General features: G+C 49.5%; 1 protein-coding gene across 1 annotated transcript in view; it reads right to left on the bottom strand.

Annotated features, from left to right (window-relative positions):
• Positions 1-14,105, bottom strand: part of pkaap (A-kinase anchoring protein pkaap) — a 98,164-nt gene that overhangs the window by 59,230 nt on the left and 24,829 nt on the right. The window lies entirely within an intron of this gene.

The following is a 14,105-nucleotide window of genomic DNA, read 5'->3' as shown; positions in this document are numbered from 1 at the left end:
AAAACATGTCATTTGACTAAAGGAAAACACTGAAAGGTTTTTCAAATAAAAAGTTCCTTTAAAATAGAATTTAAAACATTTAAGCTAAGAAAGAATGAACAAAACGTCAGAATCGATTTACTCTTACTGCAAAGTGAAACCGTGATACACTCTCTCTCTATCGTAACGATAGAGCGCATGTTGAACGTCCTGAACGTCAACAACTGCGTAGCATAAATAAACTAAACGTTAGTTCATCTTTGAAAACAGTACGAAGACTATCAAAGAAATTCTTTCATAAAATATTACATTTAAAAAGTTTTAAATCCTTAACTCTTTAAAAGCTAATTACGATATAAAGGGCTCAACGTTGATTAACTTCGGTTTCCAAGTTAGGACCGCCTACTCTCAGGAAAGGTCGCATATAAACAAAACATTAAAATTTATTTTTATATGTTTATAATAAATGGAAAGTTAATCGAAGAGGCCTAATAAAGGCGGAGAGATATAAAATATATAGAGGAAAATCTATAAATAATTTATAACGTGATAAGATAATTACTAAAAGCCTAAACACACTTCCTTCTAAGGGAAGGGTCGGCCATTTAAAAGTGAAAGAAAGTCCATACTCTCTTTGTCACCATAATTAAATCTATCCAAAACGAGTTCAAGATTTAAGATGAAGATAAAACACCTGCATTGCGAAAGCTCAAAACTAGAATATAGTACTTCACCAATTAGATGTGAAAAAACTCCAGTTTAGCAACAGCGAGTAAAGTACGTCTTGTCGACACGTCGACAGAGAGAAAATTGAGTCTTTGTTTACATAAGAGCTGGGTATCTGGTCGACAGATGGCGCTGTTGGGCACACCCGCAACCTGTGTAGCGATCGCTGGCGAGTTTTTCCGTAGAGTTGTCTGTCGAACAACAGAGTTGCAGCTATATATTCACCGGCTAAGTTAAATATTTAAAAATAACAAATTTGGAAATAATTTTTATTTTTCCTAACATAAAAACCTGGAGCTATTTATAGGGTATTACTTTCGGCAATGCTGAAAACTAGTGAGAGATAATTACCCCATTCGCTAGTTAGCGGAAGGGGGGTGGGGTAGACTGGCTACCCCGCTCACTCACACCTGTCGGTTGAGTAACCACATTTGCTTTCTGGCAGGACTTCTAGGGGGACAGGGTGGCGGGCCAATTTGTATAAATAGCTCCAGGTTTGTATGTTAGGAAAAATACAAATTATTTCTAAATTTGTTATTTGTTCCGACACAGATACAAATCTTTCACTATTTATAGGGTGACTTACTCTTAAGAGGGAGGAAGTCCTACCAACTGGCGTTGGTTATGAGCTGGGGTTCTCTCTAATTGATCTTTGATCTAATTAGTAGGAACCTCACCCTCGCTAAAATCAAAGTAGTTACAAGGTAACACAATGATAGCGGCCTACAGAAGCCTGTGTGAGAGAGACTCGTGGCTTGTCTTTACGTAGGAACTCGAGGGTAAGCATGAGTTCTAAGACATATCCAATACCCTCCCTCAAGAGGTATTGGTGACGTAACAAAGTATTTATTAATACTCAGGATGCACAAGGGAAGTGAATCTTACCTGAAGAGGGGTGAGGTCAGCTATGCTGCAGTCTTGCAGAGCTGTTTCCCATGGGGGAGGGAGAAGGTGAAATAAAGAAGGGAGCCAGAAATTCTTTTCATTCACCCCAGACTAACCCAGGTAACCTCAGCCATCAACCCTCTACTACTTGTCCATCATGGAGCCCGAGGCACTAGATCACTTGTTGTGCGGCCACCACAGAACTAATGGAGAAGGTTTCCATGCTCCTGTGGGTTACGTCTTTCAGGTAGTGGGCTGTAAAGGTCGTCTGACGCTTCCACACGCCCGCTTGCATTACCTATGCCACAGAAAAATTCTTCTTGAACGCCAGAGACGTTGCAATGCCTCTGATGTCATGAGCTCTGGGTCGGTTGGACAGAGGAGGGTCTGGATTGGGAGCGTATTCAATTACTTTCCTGATCCAGGAGGAAATAGTATTCCTCATGAACCTCCTCTTGACCTTCCCCGTGCTGACAAAAAGCGCTTGTACACGGGGGTGAGCTTTTGACGTTCTTTTTAAGTAGCACCTCAGACTCCTTACTGGACATAGTAACAGTTGGTCTGGATCTTCGGTTACAGAACGAAGACTCTTTATCCGAAATGAGCCAAACCTGGAGTCCGGCACACCCGGATTTTGAGTCTTAGCTACAAACTCAGGGACGTAGTTGAGGATTATTTCCCCCCATCTCTTAAAGTGGGAGACATCAGCAGATAGACCATGAAGTTCACTGACTCAAGTGGCCGAGGCCAGAGCAAGCAGGAACACCGTCTTCCGCATGAGGTGGCGATCGGAGGTCTGGTGTAATGGTTCATAGAGGAAGCCCTTCAGAGACCTGAAGACCCGAACAACGTTCCAAGGGGGAGGTTTTAGCTTTGCCTGGGGACAAGTAAGCTCGTAACTTCGTATGAGCAAAGAAAGTTCCAATGAGGAGGAAATATCAACTCCGGGGAAGAGACAAGAAGATCGACCCCTTTGCAGAGGTTCGGCTCCGCCAACCACCACCTGAGGTCCGACTGTTCCTCTAGTCCTATGCAGACCAGGTGATCCCAAGAATCGGTGTGCTGATTCCACTGGGATTTCAGTCACCACTGGAGGGTTCTCATCCTGAGTCGACTGTTGGGGACAAGCCAGGTCAGGGAAGAGGGGTGACCGAGAAGGCAAAGCCAATACTGCGCCGGGAGCTCTTCCCGAATGCGGAAGACCTGTGCTATCTCCCTCAGTCTCTGAATTCTTTCGTCTGATGGGAACGATTTGTGCCATAGGGTGTCTAATCGCATGCCTAGGTATACCAGTTCTTGAGAGGGCAACAGATGAGACTTCTCGAGGTTTACCATGATCCCCAGATCCTGGCAAAACCTTACAAGCTCGTCACGGTGGCGGAGAAGGGCCGCTTCCGAGTCTCCCAGAATCAGTCAGTCGTCCAGGTATCTTAGGAGACGGATGCCGACTCTGTGGGCCCAGGATCATACAGGGCGAATACTGTTGTGAAAACCTGGGGTACTGTGGAAAGACCAAAACACAGTACCCTGAACTGGTAATGCTTCCGATTGAACATGAATCTCAGATACTTCCTGGAAGATGGATGAATTGGGATCTGGAAGTATGCGTCCTTTAGATCTAGAGTGCACATGACATCCCGAGGTCTTATCGCTTGTCTGACTGTGCCGGCCGTCTCCATCCTGAACAGTGTTTGTTCAGGTTTAGGTCGATGACTTGTCTCCAGTCTCCAGACGCCTTTTTCACAAGAAAGAGTCGACTGTAAAAGCCTGGGGAACCGTCGAGGACCTCCTGGAGAGCCCCCTTCTCCAACATGGTCTGGACCTCTGCCCTGAGGGCAAACTCCCGTGCAGATCCCTTCGCACAGGAGTTCGATGGAATCAGCACTCGAGTCAGTGGAGGGAGGGAGGGAGAGAGGGCGTGAACGGGATGCGATACTCTGAACGAATCACCTCGACCGTCCAGGGTTCGGCCCCGTGGTGAAGCCACCTCTGCCAGCGGCTTTGCAGGCATCCCCCAACAGGTGGGCAAATGGGAGAATTGCCTGCCCTATTGGGACCGGCCTCTGCAGGATCCCTTCTTTCCCTTTCTTCCATGAAACAACTTTTTGTTGTGAAAGGCCTTCTTCGCACCCTTTTGACCCTGCTGTTTTGGATCTCTAGCCCTTTTCGGTTGCGGGTTTTGCTGTGGCTGAAACGGGTAAGGTCTAGCTGTTAAGACTTTTTGGATGAGGGAGTCTTGGCTGGACTTCCTCCACCTCTCTGCCACCCGTTCAACATCCTCAGGGTGGAACAAAGAATTGCCCTCAAAAGGAGTATTTCTCAGCCTCGCTACTTCGGCCTGAGGGAGATGTCTATGGAACTTGCCTATGATGGCATCCCTCCTCTTCAGGAAAGTGTTGGGCCAAAGGTTCACTACCTGGTGGGAGAAAACTCAATGGCCCGAGTGCCAGACAATAGGAAAGTCTCCAAAGACTTCCTGGAGGACTCCCGAGACAGGTCCTTAGACCGAACCAGTTGTCCTAAGGATCCCAACCAGAAGTCCAGCCACGAAGTAGCCTGCATGGCGTACTTCACCACCTTCTCCTGGTTAAGGATTTCAGAGGCCGAAAAGGAGACTGGAAGTCCCGTAAGTTTCTTGAAGGGTGTGCCCTTCAAGAGTGCCTCTATAGAGTGGTCGTGAGGCAGCGTTGGAAGAGATTCTCCAAGGATCTCGTAGTACCTCCTCTGAAACACATACAAAGGAGGTAGAAGCTTGGAGGATGAGCTGGAGCGGAGAGAGGAGGAGGACTCAGTTGCCTGGGACACTGCCTTTTGTTTGGCACTCTTCAACCCCTTTGACCAGGACAAAGCTGCACTGGTCCTCTGAGGTTTCTGAGTGCTGTACAACTGGTCAATGACCATTTCTTTTTCATCCAGAGGGCCGCCGATGGATCTGGTAGTCCATTGATGGAATGGATACAGGCTAGGACCTGCCAGAAGGCATGTTCCGACTCTTTCCTCTCATCATCCGTGAGCTTAAGGCTATCGGATGCTGGTAGAGCGTCATCCTCAAGATCGCTCTGCCCTTCCACATCCGAGTTCTCATCCATAGCAGCCCGGAGTGGGTTGTAGTCGGCAACGGGATAGACTGGGGATAGGGAGACTACTGAGGAGGTACTCGCTCCCGGCTGCCTGGGAAGCAGTGAAGAAGGATGCCTGGCCGAGGATTTAGGGATGATGAATAAATCCTTCAGTTCCCTGTTACGAGGCGGGAGGTCCTCTGTCCATGAGGGCCTAGAGGGCTCCCTCGGCTTACGGGTGGAATGTAAGTCCGTTGCCATAGGGAGTGTCTCTCACACAGTCGCAGGTTGTGTCTCCTTAGACACTATCTCGACCGGTGAGGGACGAAAGGGGTCACTGTAGGAAGTCACCCTATCCTCCTTGGGGGACGAAGGATGAATCCTTCTCCTTTTCCACTTTGGTCTGCCCTGTGGGGTCTTGAACTGCAGGGGACTACCCTGAGGTTCTTGCCTATTCTCCTCCCGAGGTCTTTTGCGAGGGGGTGTCCGTTCCCCCTTGTCAGATGGACCCGCATGTGCGGAATCCTCTGAACCCCTTCTAGGATCGGAAGGAGGGGAGACCCCTGGGACGAGAGGAGGCGACAAAGGGGTCCTAGGTGTGTCTCCTAAGTACTGGGAGCAGGGAACGACTCCTGTCATGGCTTGGCGCATTACACTGAATAAGGCGCGAAGCCACGGGGGGTCATGGGCTCCCAAGTAACTAATAAGGAGGTCCTTATGAGCACACGGTTCCCTGGGTTTAGCCACCTTTGCAGGTTACCTAACCCTTTTGCCTGAGGGAAGCATCCCAGTAGGCAAGATTGGCACAGGCCTACCCTTAGGGATAGGATATGGGCATGGTTGTGCGGGCGACTGCTGTCTCTATGAAGGCCTATTAGACTGAAGAGACTGATTGTGCGCGCCAAGATGGTCGCGCACTCGTGCGCCAGACTGTTCACGAGCGCCGAGATGATCGTGCGCATGCACAGTTCGCGCGCGCCCTCCAACATGGCGCTGATTGCGCACACCTTGTTCGCACGCATAAGGTTGTTCGCGCGACTGGCGCGCAGAAGGTTGTTCGTGCGCGCTAATTTGCTGATGCGCGCCAATTTGCTCGTGCGCGCCAATTTGTTCGTGCATGCCAAGTTGGTCGTGCACGCCAACTTGGTCGTGCATGCCAACTTGGTCGTGCACGCCAACTTGGTCGTGCGCACGAGAGAACTCACTGCTACGCTCACCCGAAGGTTCACGATAGCTTGTGTTGTGTGAGCGCGAACAATCAACACAACAAGAGTCCGCAAACTCTCTGTCATATAATGAATGACTATAGTCACGAGAACCCGAGGGTTTAGCGTGAAACGTGTTGCGAGACCCCGAAGGGTCAGCGCAACGAGAAACCGAAGTTTCCCAGTCACAAAATACCGAGGTGTTAGCGTGACTAAAGTTACGAGAGCCCAAGGGTTTAGCGTAACTTAGGTTACGAGACCCCGAAGGGTCAACGTAACGAGGAACTGAGGTTCCTCTGTCACGAGACCCCGAAGGGTCAACGTCACGCTGACCCCGAAGGGTCAGCGTGACTGATGGCACGAGCCCCCGAAGGCTCGACGTTACCAGTGTTATGAGAACCCAAGGGTTCTGAGTAACAGAAACCCGAAGGTTTCGAGCCGTGTGACCCCGAAAGCTCAGCAAGAGGGAGTCTTAAAGGACTCCTGATGTCATGGGAACCCGTAGGATCAACATGACGAGAGCCCGAAGGCTCACGATCATGCCAGCAAAAGGGGTGATTGTCACGAGACCCCGAAGGGTCAACATGAGGAGAACCAGCAGGTTCAAAAAGACATCTCCTCACAGCACGAGGAGGAGAACGTCCTGGTTGTAGAGGAGTTAAAAACCCATCCACCCTAAGAACCTCCGGAGATGAACGTTCAGCAGAGTCCGCCCGAGGGGGAGACTGATCGAGACCTACACATAAATCCTCCGCAGGGGAGGAGCGTTCCCCCGAGGGGGAACGTTGCTTATGACAAGGTTCTCATTCCCCCCCTGGAGGAGAACCATAAGCGTAAGGAGATCGCCGATGTAAAGAGGCAATCTTTTCTCATGAACGAGAGATATGGTCCACCGAAGGGGAATCTTGCCTTGAAGAGAGCCCTGCCACTGCCCCTGGTGGGTTAGCTAACTCCTTGGCATCGGAACCAAACTCTCGGCCTGACCGATGGGCAACAGCGCCTGCGCCCACAAAAGGAGGATCAACCTTCGCAGAGGAAGGAGATGATCGCCTTCTCTCCACTCCCCTTCGGAGGAGTTCGATGAGAACTTCCTTTGAAGGGGGGCCATCGACGCCCACCGTTGGCCACAAAGACACTAGGTCTGGAAAGGAACAGGCACTCCCTGGGGGAAGGGAAGGAGCCGACTCACTAGGGGAGCCGACGCCTTCACCTATCCCACAGGGTTGACCTGGAGTCACAAGCCCTGCGCTACTACTCAGCCGTGCCCTGAAAGGGCCTGGTTGAGAAGTAGCTTCAGGCAGAGATTTGGGGGTAGAAGCAACAGAAATCAGCAATTTCCTCGATTTTGAGGAAGACCCCGAAATCAAAGATTCGCGCTTAGACTTCTTCTTCTTACGCGCAAACCTCTCCCACTGGGAGGAAGGACACTCCCGACATTCAGAATAGGTGATGTCCTGCAAACAATGACGTCCCCGGCAAGCCGGGCATAAAGGGTGAGGGTCCATCTCTACGCACGACATGAAGGTACCGCAGCAGCGGCCCCTCAATACCTGGACATGTCCGCATAGCAGGACAATAACCAAACACACACCAATACACAAAAGAAAAAGGAAAAGAAATAAAATCAAAGCAGTTTTGTTTTATTGGGAGAGAGAGACGGGTACGTCTGCATTCTACCGAGCCAAAAGCAAAAGCGGTTACTCAACCAACATGTGTGAGTGAGGGGGGTAGCCAGTCTACCCCATCCCCCTTCTGCTAACTAGCAGATGGGGTAATTATCCTTCACTAAAATTGTTTTGGCTAGTTTTCAGCGTTGCCGAAAGTAATACCCTATAAATAGCAAAAGGTTTGTATCTGTGTCGGAACAAAGATCTTTTTGCTGTATCGTAGTCAATTTTGATCCTGCTGTATTAGCAAAAAACTAGTGCCACAATGTGCATAATTCAATTGCCTACCTTGTGATATACAACATGATCAAGGTCAAAGTCACTAAAAGATTAAAAAATGCCTTTCTGCTATATTGTGGGCAAATCTCATGAAATCTAGTGGGATGATTGGCCATAATCCAAGGTCACAAAAGGGTCAAAAACATCTTTTTGCTATATAATGGTCAATTTTTATCTAATATGTATGAAACAAGTGCCAAAATGTACATAATTCAATTGCCTAGCTTGTTATGTGGCATTGGCGAAGGGATACACTCTACTGAGTGACCATTCCAGTCTTAATTTTTTTTAATGCCACGTGATTCAGCAAGGATTCAGCAAAAGTTAACAATAGTGTAAAAATCGGAGTTTGGAAAGTACTGTACAATTATAGTAATATGAACTACAGTACAGTTAGTGGACCATGTATAAGGAGCTGTTAGTTGGTGAAGGGGCTAAGGAATCAGCTGACCCTAGCGCATCAATAATATGAAGTTTTTTACTTTTTCAGTGGTTGTTGCCTGACCCTCGCCAAAATACAGGGTTGACTGAGTGTGTGTGTATTTATATATAGATATAAACAAATACATATACTGTATATATATATATATATATATATATATATATATATATATATATATATATATATATATATATATATATATATATACATACATATCTATATATATATATATATATATATATATATATATATATATATATATATATATATATATATATATATATATATATATATATATATATATATATATATATATATATATATATATATATATATATATGTATATATATATATATATATATATATATATATATATATATATATATATATATATATATATATATATATATATATATATACATATATATATATATATATATATATTTATATATATATATATATATATATATATATAATCATATTGTATTATAATTTAGGGAAACTATCAGATGTCCTGTAAATTCACCTTTTTGGCAACCATCTGATCCTCAAAGAGTTGGATATGAGGGAGTTTACTATACTTGATGGACAAACAATTATTTATTCCATTCATTTAGCCTGTACACATTTTTGCTTATTGTTTTTTTTCTTTTTTCCCTTATTATCAACCTTGTAGGAGTAAGGGGTCAACTATTGGATTAAATAAATTTAAGCCTAAACACCTTGTAATATGACAAATTTGAAGATAATTTGTATTTTTCCTAACCATACAAACCTTAGCTATTTACAAAGGGTTATTACTTTTAGCGTAGCTGAAATGGCGAGCCATTAGAATTTAACGAGGGTGTATTACCCCCCGCGCTAGTTAGCGGGGGGGGTAGGGGAGTGGTAGCTAGCTACCCCTCCTCCCCCTCACACACACGTGAATACTCACTTTCACTTAGAGGTAGGACTTGTCTTGGGGGACAGGGCTGGCGGGCAAATATGTGTAAATAGCTAAGGTTTGTATGGTTAGGAAAAATACAAATTATCTTCGAATTTGTCATTTGTTCCGTAACCGAAATACAAACCACGCTATTTACAAAGGGTGACTTATCCCTTAGGAAGGGTGGAAAGTCCCCAGCCATACTGGCTTTGGCTTTACCCGGGGACTCAGAATCCGAGTGAGTCGCACTCGAGAAAAGGAGTCCCTGCACCTCACAAGTTCCTTGCTCCGCAAGGAACCATGTGGCCTACGTAAGCTTGTGTGTGAAGGAAGAAGTGTGACCCGTCTTAGGCAGTTGACCTGGAGTTCCAGAAGGAACTCTGGGTTAGGACGTTCCCAATACCACCTCGTCAGGGTATGGGGGACGCGACAGTATTGACTCAATACTCGGAACACAAGGAAGCATGGTTTACCTGCAGAGGTTCGAGGTCAGCTATGCAGAGACCAGGATGCTGCTTCCCCGTAGAGGGGATGATGAAGCAAGAAGTAAGGGCCAGACATACTTCTTTCGTTCATGCAGACTAAAACCTGATAACAATGCCCTCAACCTTCTGCTACCTGTCCAAAAAGGAGCCTGAGGTTAGACCAGCTGTTGTGTAGCCACCACAGAGCGATAGAAAACGTATCGAGACTCCTGTGGGTCACGCCCTGCAGGAAGCGGGCTGCGAAAGTCATCAGACGCTTCCAGACTCCAGCTTGTAGCACCTGCGTCACAGAGTAGTATTACTCGAAGGCGAGGACGTTGCGATGTATCCAACATCGTGCTGTAGGGCGACGTGACGGGGGAGGGTTTGAAGACAGGTCGAGATGAATGTACTCGAGTCCGGGCTGAAGAGGTATACTGGTGACTCTCCCCCCATGTCCTCCATGTGTTCCCAAATCGGCTGCAACTGAGGCCAAACTGCAGCTGTTCCCAGCGCTAACCTCTCGATTCCTTACTGGCAAGAAAGAGAAGGTCTTGGGACATAACACACAGAATGGAGACTCGAAATCTTGAATGAATCGGACCGAAGGGTCGGGACCCTCAGATTCTGAGTCTAGCCAACAACTCAGGAGCGAGCCTGAATGTTGCCTTCTCCTCTTCCTTAGAAAGGGGGGAGTAGTAAGAGACCAAGAAGATTGCTTACACACTGGTCGTGGCCAGAGTGAGCAGAAGACCCAAGGCGGAATACAATCCGAGGCCTGTCGTAAAAGGGTCTTGAGAAGATCTCTTAAAGGACTAAAAGTCCGAGCCATGCTCCAAGTTGGAGGTCTTCCTCCGACTAGGGCAGGGACGATCGTAGCTTCGCATGAGCGAGGATAGATCCAGCGGGCAGGAAAAAGTTATTCCTTTAAGCCTGAAGGTCAGGGAAAGGCTGAGCGACAGGCTTCATTGCCGAGAGCGGAAAGGAGCTTCCTCCCGCCGAAAGGCAATAAGACCGTTATTGCTGGAGAAGAGGCCTCACGGGAAGAGGTATATCTCCCACGGCACCCACCACCTTAGACTCTTCACTTTGCCTGGGAGACCCCTGTGGATGACTATCGCAGATGACGCGACCTCCGTACCGCGACTGTAGCGGGTTGTCTCTTCTAGAGGAGGAAGCGTAGTGTCTCCAGGCATGAAGCCGAAGCGATGCCCCGGTTCGGGAGAGATGTCGCAGTGTGGTTGCTTGAGTAGTCTGCGCCGTGGGAGAAGCTCTCCCGGGAGTTCCGTCAGGGGAAGCAGAGGGTCCAGAAACCGTTCTGCGCATAGTCCCAGTGGAGCTCTCCCATTGAAAGGTTGACAGACAACCTGGTTTTGTTGAGACCCATTGTCCGCAGACAAAAAGGAGGGGAGACGCAGGCGTCGAATTTGTCCCACCATCACCGGAATGCATCTTGCCAGAGTCTCGGGGTCTGAGACTGGGGGTAAGACTAGTGGAAGCTTGAGGTTCCAAGGTGTTGCGATCAGGTCCCCCAGACCAGCACTTGCTGGTTACCCAAGGTCAAAGACCCCTAGGTACACTCTCTCTATGAGGCTCTGCTCGGATAGTCTGAGAGAGACATTCCCCTGCCTGGAATGAGAGAGCCGATGGTGGAATTGAGAGAATCTCAATCATCCCGGTATCTCTACTACAAGATGTGAAGGTGTGAAAAGGCGTCCCCTGCTGGTTAGGATGAAGTCGACGCGCAACGGGGCGACTTGGCAGGAGCTGTAGGATCTGAAGAGGGGCCAGACTAAGGCCCTTAAGCCTGCCTGAATGATGGAGAGGTATCCTTCAGGTCTTGACCATAGGCCTGGACCGGAACATGGCCCCCCCCCCCTTTCCTTTGACGAGTCCGAGAACCGCATCAAGAATGTGGGGAAAGGACGAGAATATCCACTACCATCAAGAGGCTCCATAGGTCAACACCCATTGCAGGTCTAATAGTTCCGCTGGTCCCATAGGGCCAGGGAGTCCGGTTAAACATTGCCTGAAGCCACCGGGACTTGGATCGCCCCACATGGAACTTATCCTGAGGCGACCGTTCGGACTATAGACGGGTCAATGAGGAAAGAAGAACTAGGAAACGTTCCAAGGTAGGGCTGAAAGCTCTGCTTGACTGAGAACAGGTACTGCGACTCTCCTCAGTCTTGCCACAGTCAACCGAAAGGAAGGCTCGGAGGATGCGGTAACAGAATCTGGCGTCCCCAGGTGGTCACCCATCCAAGTACCGACGTTGCTTAACCTCGCTGGACGGACGAGAAGCGGGGTTTCCAATGTGGTAAGGCGGTTGACTCAAAATCATGGCCAGATACTCCAGATGTTGAGGCAGAGGAAGAGAAGGCTCCAAGCAAAATACCATGAGCCCACACTCATGGTCACATTCCGGAAGCTAGTCCCGGCGCTGAAGAAGGTCGAAACCCGAGCCTACCGGAGTTGACCAGCCCTCCAAACAGCAGAGGAGGCGGAAGCCTGCACCTGAGCGGCCAAGAGGAAGGCAGGGAGAGTTCTCTGGGGAAACAAACCTGCTATGCCACGCCGGGATAGCCACACTGCATCATAAGCAGGAATACTTGCAGTCTAGGCTGAATTCGACGAGCACCCTGGAAGTTGGATGGAATGGAAACTGAAAGTACCCGTCCTTCCGATCCAGGGTTAAAGGAGTCCTGTCGCCTCGTTACCAGTCTGATCGATTCTGCTGGTCTACGCTGGCCGAAGTTTGTTCGACAAACTTGATCAGGACTGAGAGGTCGAGTATGGACATCCCCTCTCAGATCCTTCCTTACAAGAAAGGATCGACTGAGGGGGACCGGGGGTGAAGCCGTCGATGATCCTAAGGAAGACCTTCGCCTAAGGTATGGATCATTCTGCCCAACCGGGCACTCTGCTGACGCTATGGCATAGAGGTTCAGAGACACTGAATTCGCTGACAGAGACAGCAGGCGCGATATCCTTGGCTACTCACAGAGATTGTGCGGGAATGGGCATCGGGAAGCTGTCATTCGGATGAGTAACCTTAAGCATCCTCCCAGCGAAAAAACCTGCAATCCTAGAGTTCGTGAACTCCTTTTAGGCCTATGCCCCCCCGGGGGAATCTCCCGTGCCATCTGTTCCTGACAGGAGGAAACTGCAATTGGACACCTTGTCCCAGTTGTCGTAGCCGATAACTTAGGCCGACGTGGTTGAAAGAAAAGGGCGCTGGAGCCCTGCAGAGTCTGGAAGAAAGCGCCTTGGAGGAGTGAAACCGGAAGTCGATTTACTCCGCACAGCAGCTGTCTAAGTCTCTGTCCTTGGGCACAGACAAAACTCTTCTCAAGGATGGAAGGGTGTCTGAGGTCGTCGACCTCCACAGATGAGACACCCGAAGGAAGCCTTCAGTCAGCGCGTCCAGATGGTACAACATCGAGCTTGTCCGCAAGTAGATACTTAACGACGAAAGGCCAAGGTGTCTGAGCTCGAGAGGAGGAAAGTACCCTTGATCTTCCTGTAGCTTCCTTGAACCAAACCTCGGGCCGTAACCGAGGAGGGAAAGAACCTGGTAAGCTCCCAGAGGAAGAGGTAAGCAGTCACCCCTTGTCCGATGGAGAAATCTTGAACAGAAAACCCCCCCGCCAAAAATCCTTCCAGGGCAGGAGAAGGAGAGAGTACTCGTACAGGAGAGGGGACCCTCGAGACCGACCTCTTGGGAACCAACTTCGCCCTGGGGGAAGTCACCACGAAGTCCACTCCTCTCTTTCTCTTCAGCGTAGGAGAGACAGCCGCTGGTTTGTTACCCTGGCCGGCGAGTACTGGTTTCATAACCCTCATTAACGCCCGTGCCAGCGGACCAAACCATGTCTGCTGCTCCAAGGACACAGAGTCCGAAATCCTCGCTAAGGTGAAAGGGATCGGGCGATCCTTTGGAGTGGACCCGACGGTACCTGCCTGAAAAGAAGGTGGGGAAGAATGCTGTACTGACCTGTCTTCGTCCTGCACTACCAACCTGTGCTTGGATGGAGGTGATCCCGAGTGCCGTCTAGGAGCACGCGTCCCTGCTGCTACCACCGGCTGTGGAATTCGCCGCGAACTATGGTCGCGCGAGGGCGAACGGTTGCGCAAAGGCGAACAGTCGCGCAAAGGCGAATGGTCGCGCGGGCGCGCGGGCGCGCAGGCGAGCGATCGCGCGGGCGCGCAGGCGAGCGATCGCGCGGGCGCGCAGGCGAGCGATCGCGCGGGCGCGCAGGCGAGCGATCGCGCGGGCGCGCAGGCGAGCGATCGCGCGGGCGCGCAGGCGAGCGATCGCGCGGGCGCGCAGGCGAGCGATCGCGCGGGCGCGCAGGCGAGCGATCGCGCGGGCGCGCAGGCGAGCGATCGCGCGGGCGCGCAGGCGAGCGATCGCGCAGGCGAGTGGGCAGGTAAATGAACACGTGTCCGAGGCGACGAACGCAAGCGATGG

Source organism: Palaemon carinicauda, chromosome 30 (assembly GCF_036898095.1).
Source record: "Palaemon carinicauda isolate YSFRI2023 chromosome 30, ASM3689809v2, whole genome shotgun sequence".
Classification (NCBI taxonomy): Eukaryota; Metazoa; Arthropoda; class Malacostraca; order Decapoda; family Palaemonidae; genus Palaemon; species Palaemon carinicauda.
The sequence above is the reverse complement of the archived record's forward strand: the minus strand, read 5'-3'. Positions and strand labels throughout refer to the sequence as shown.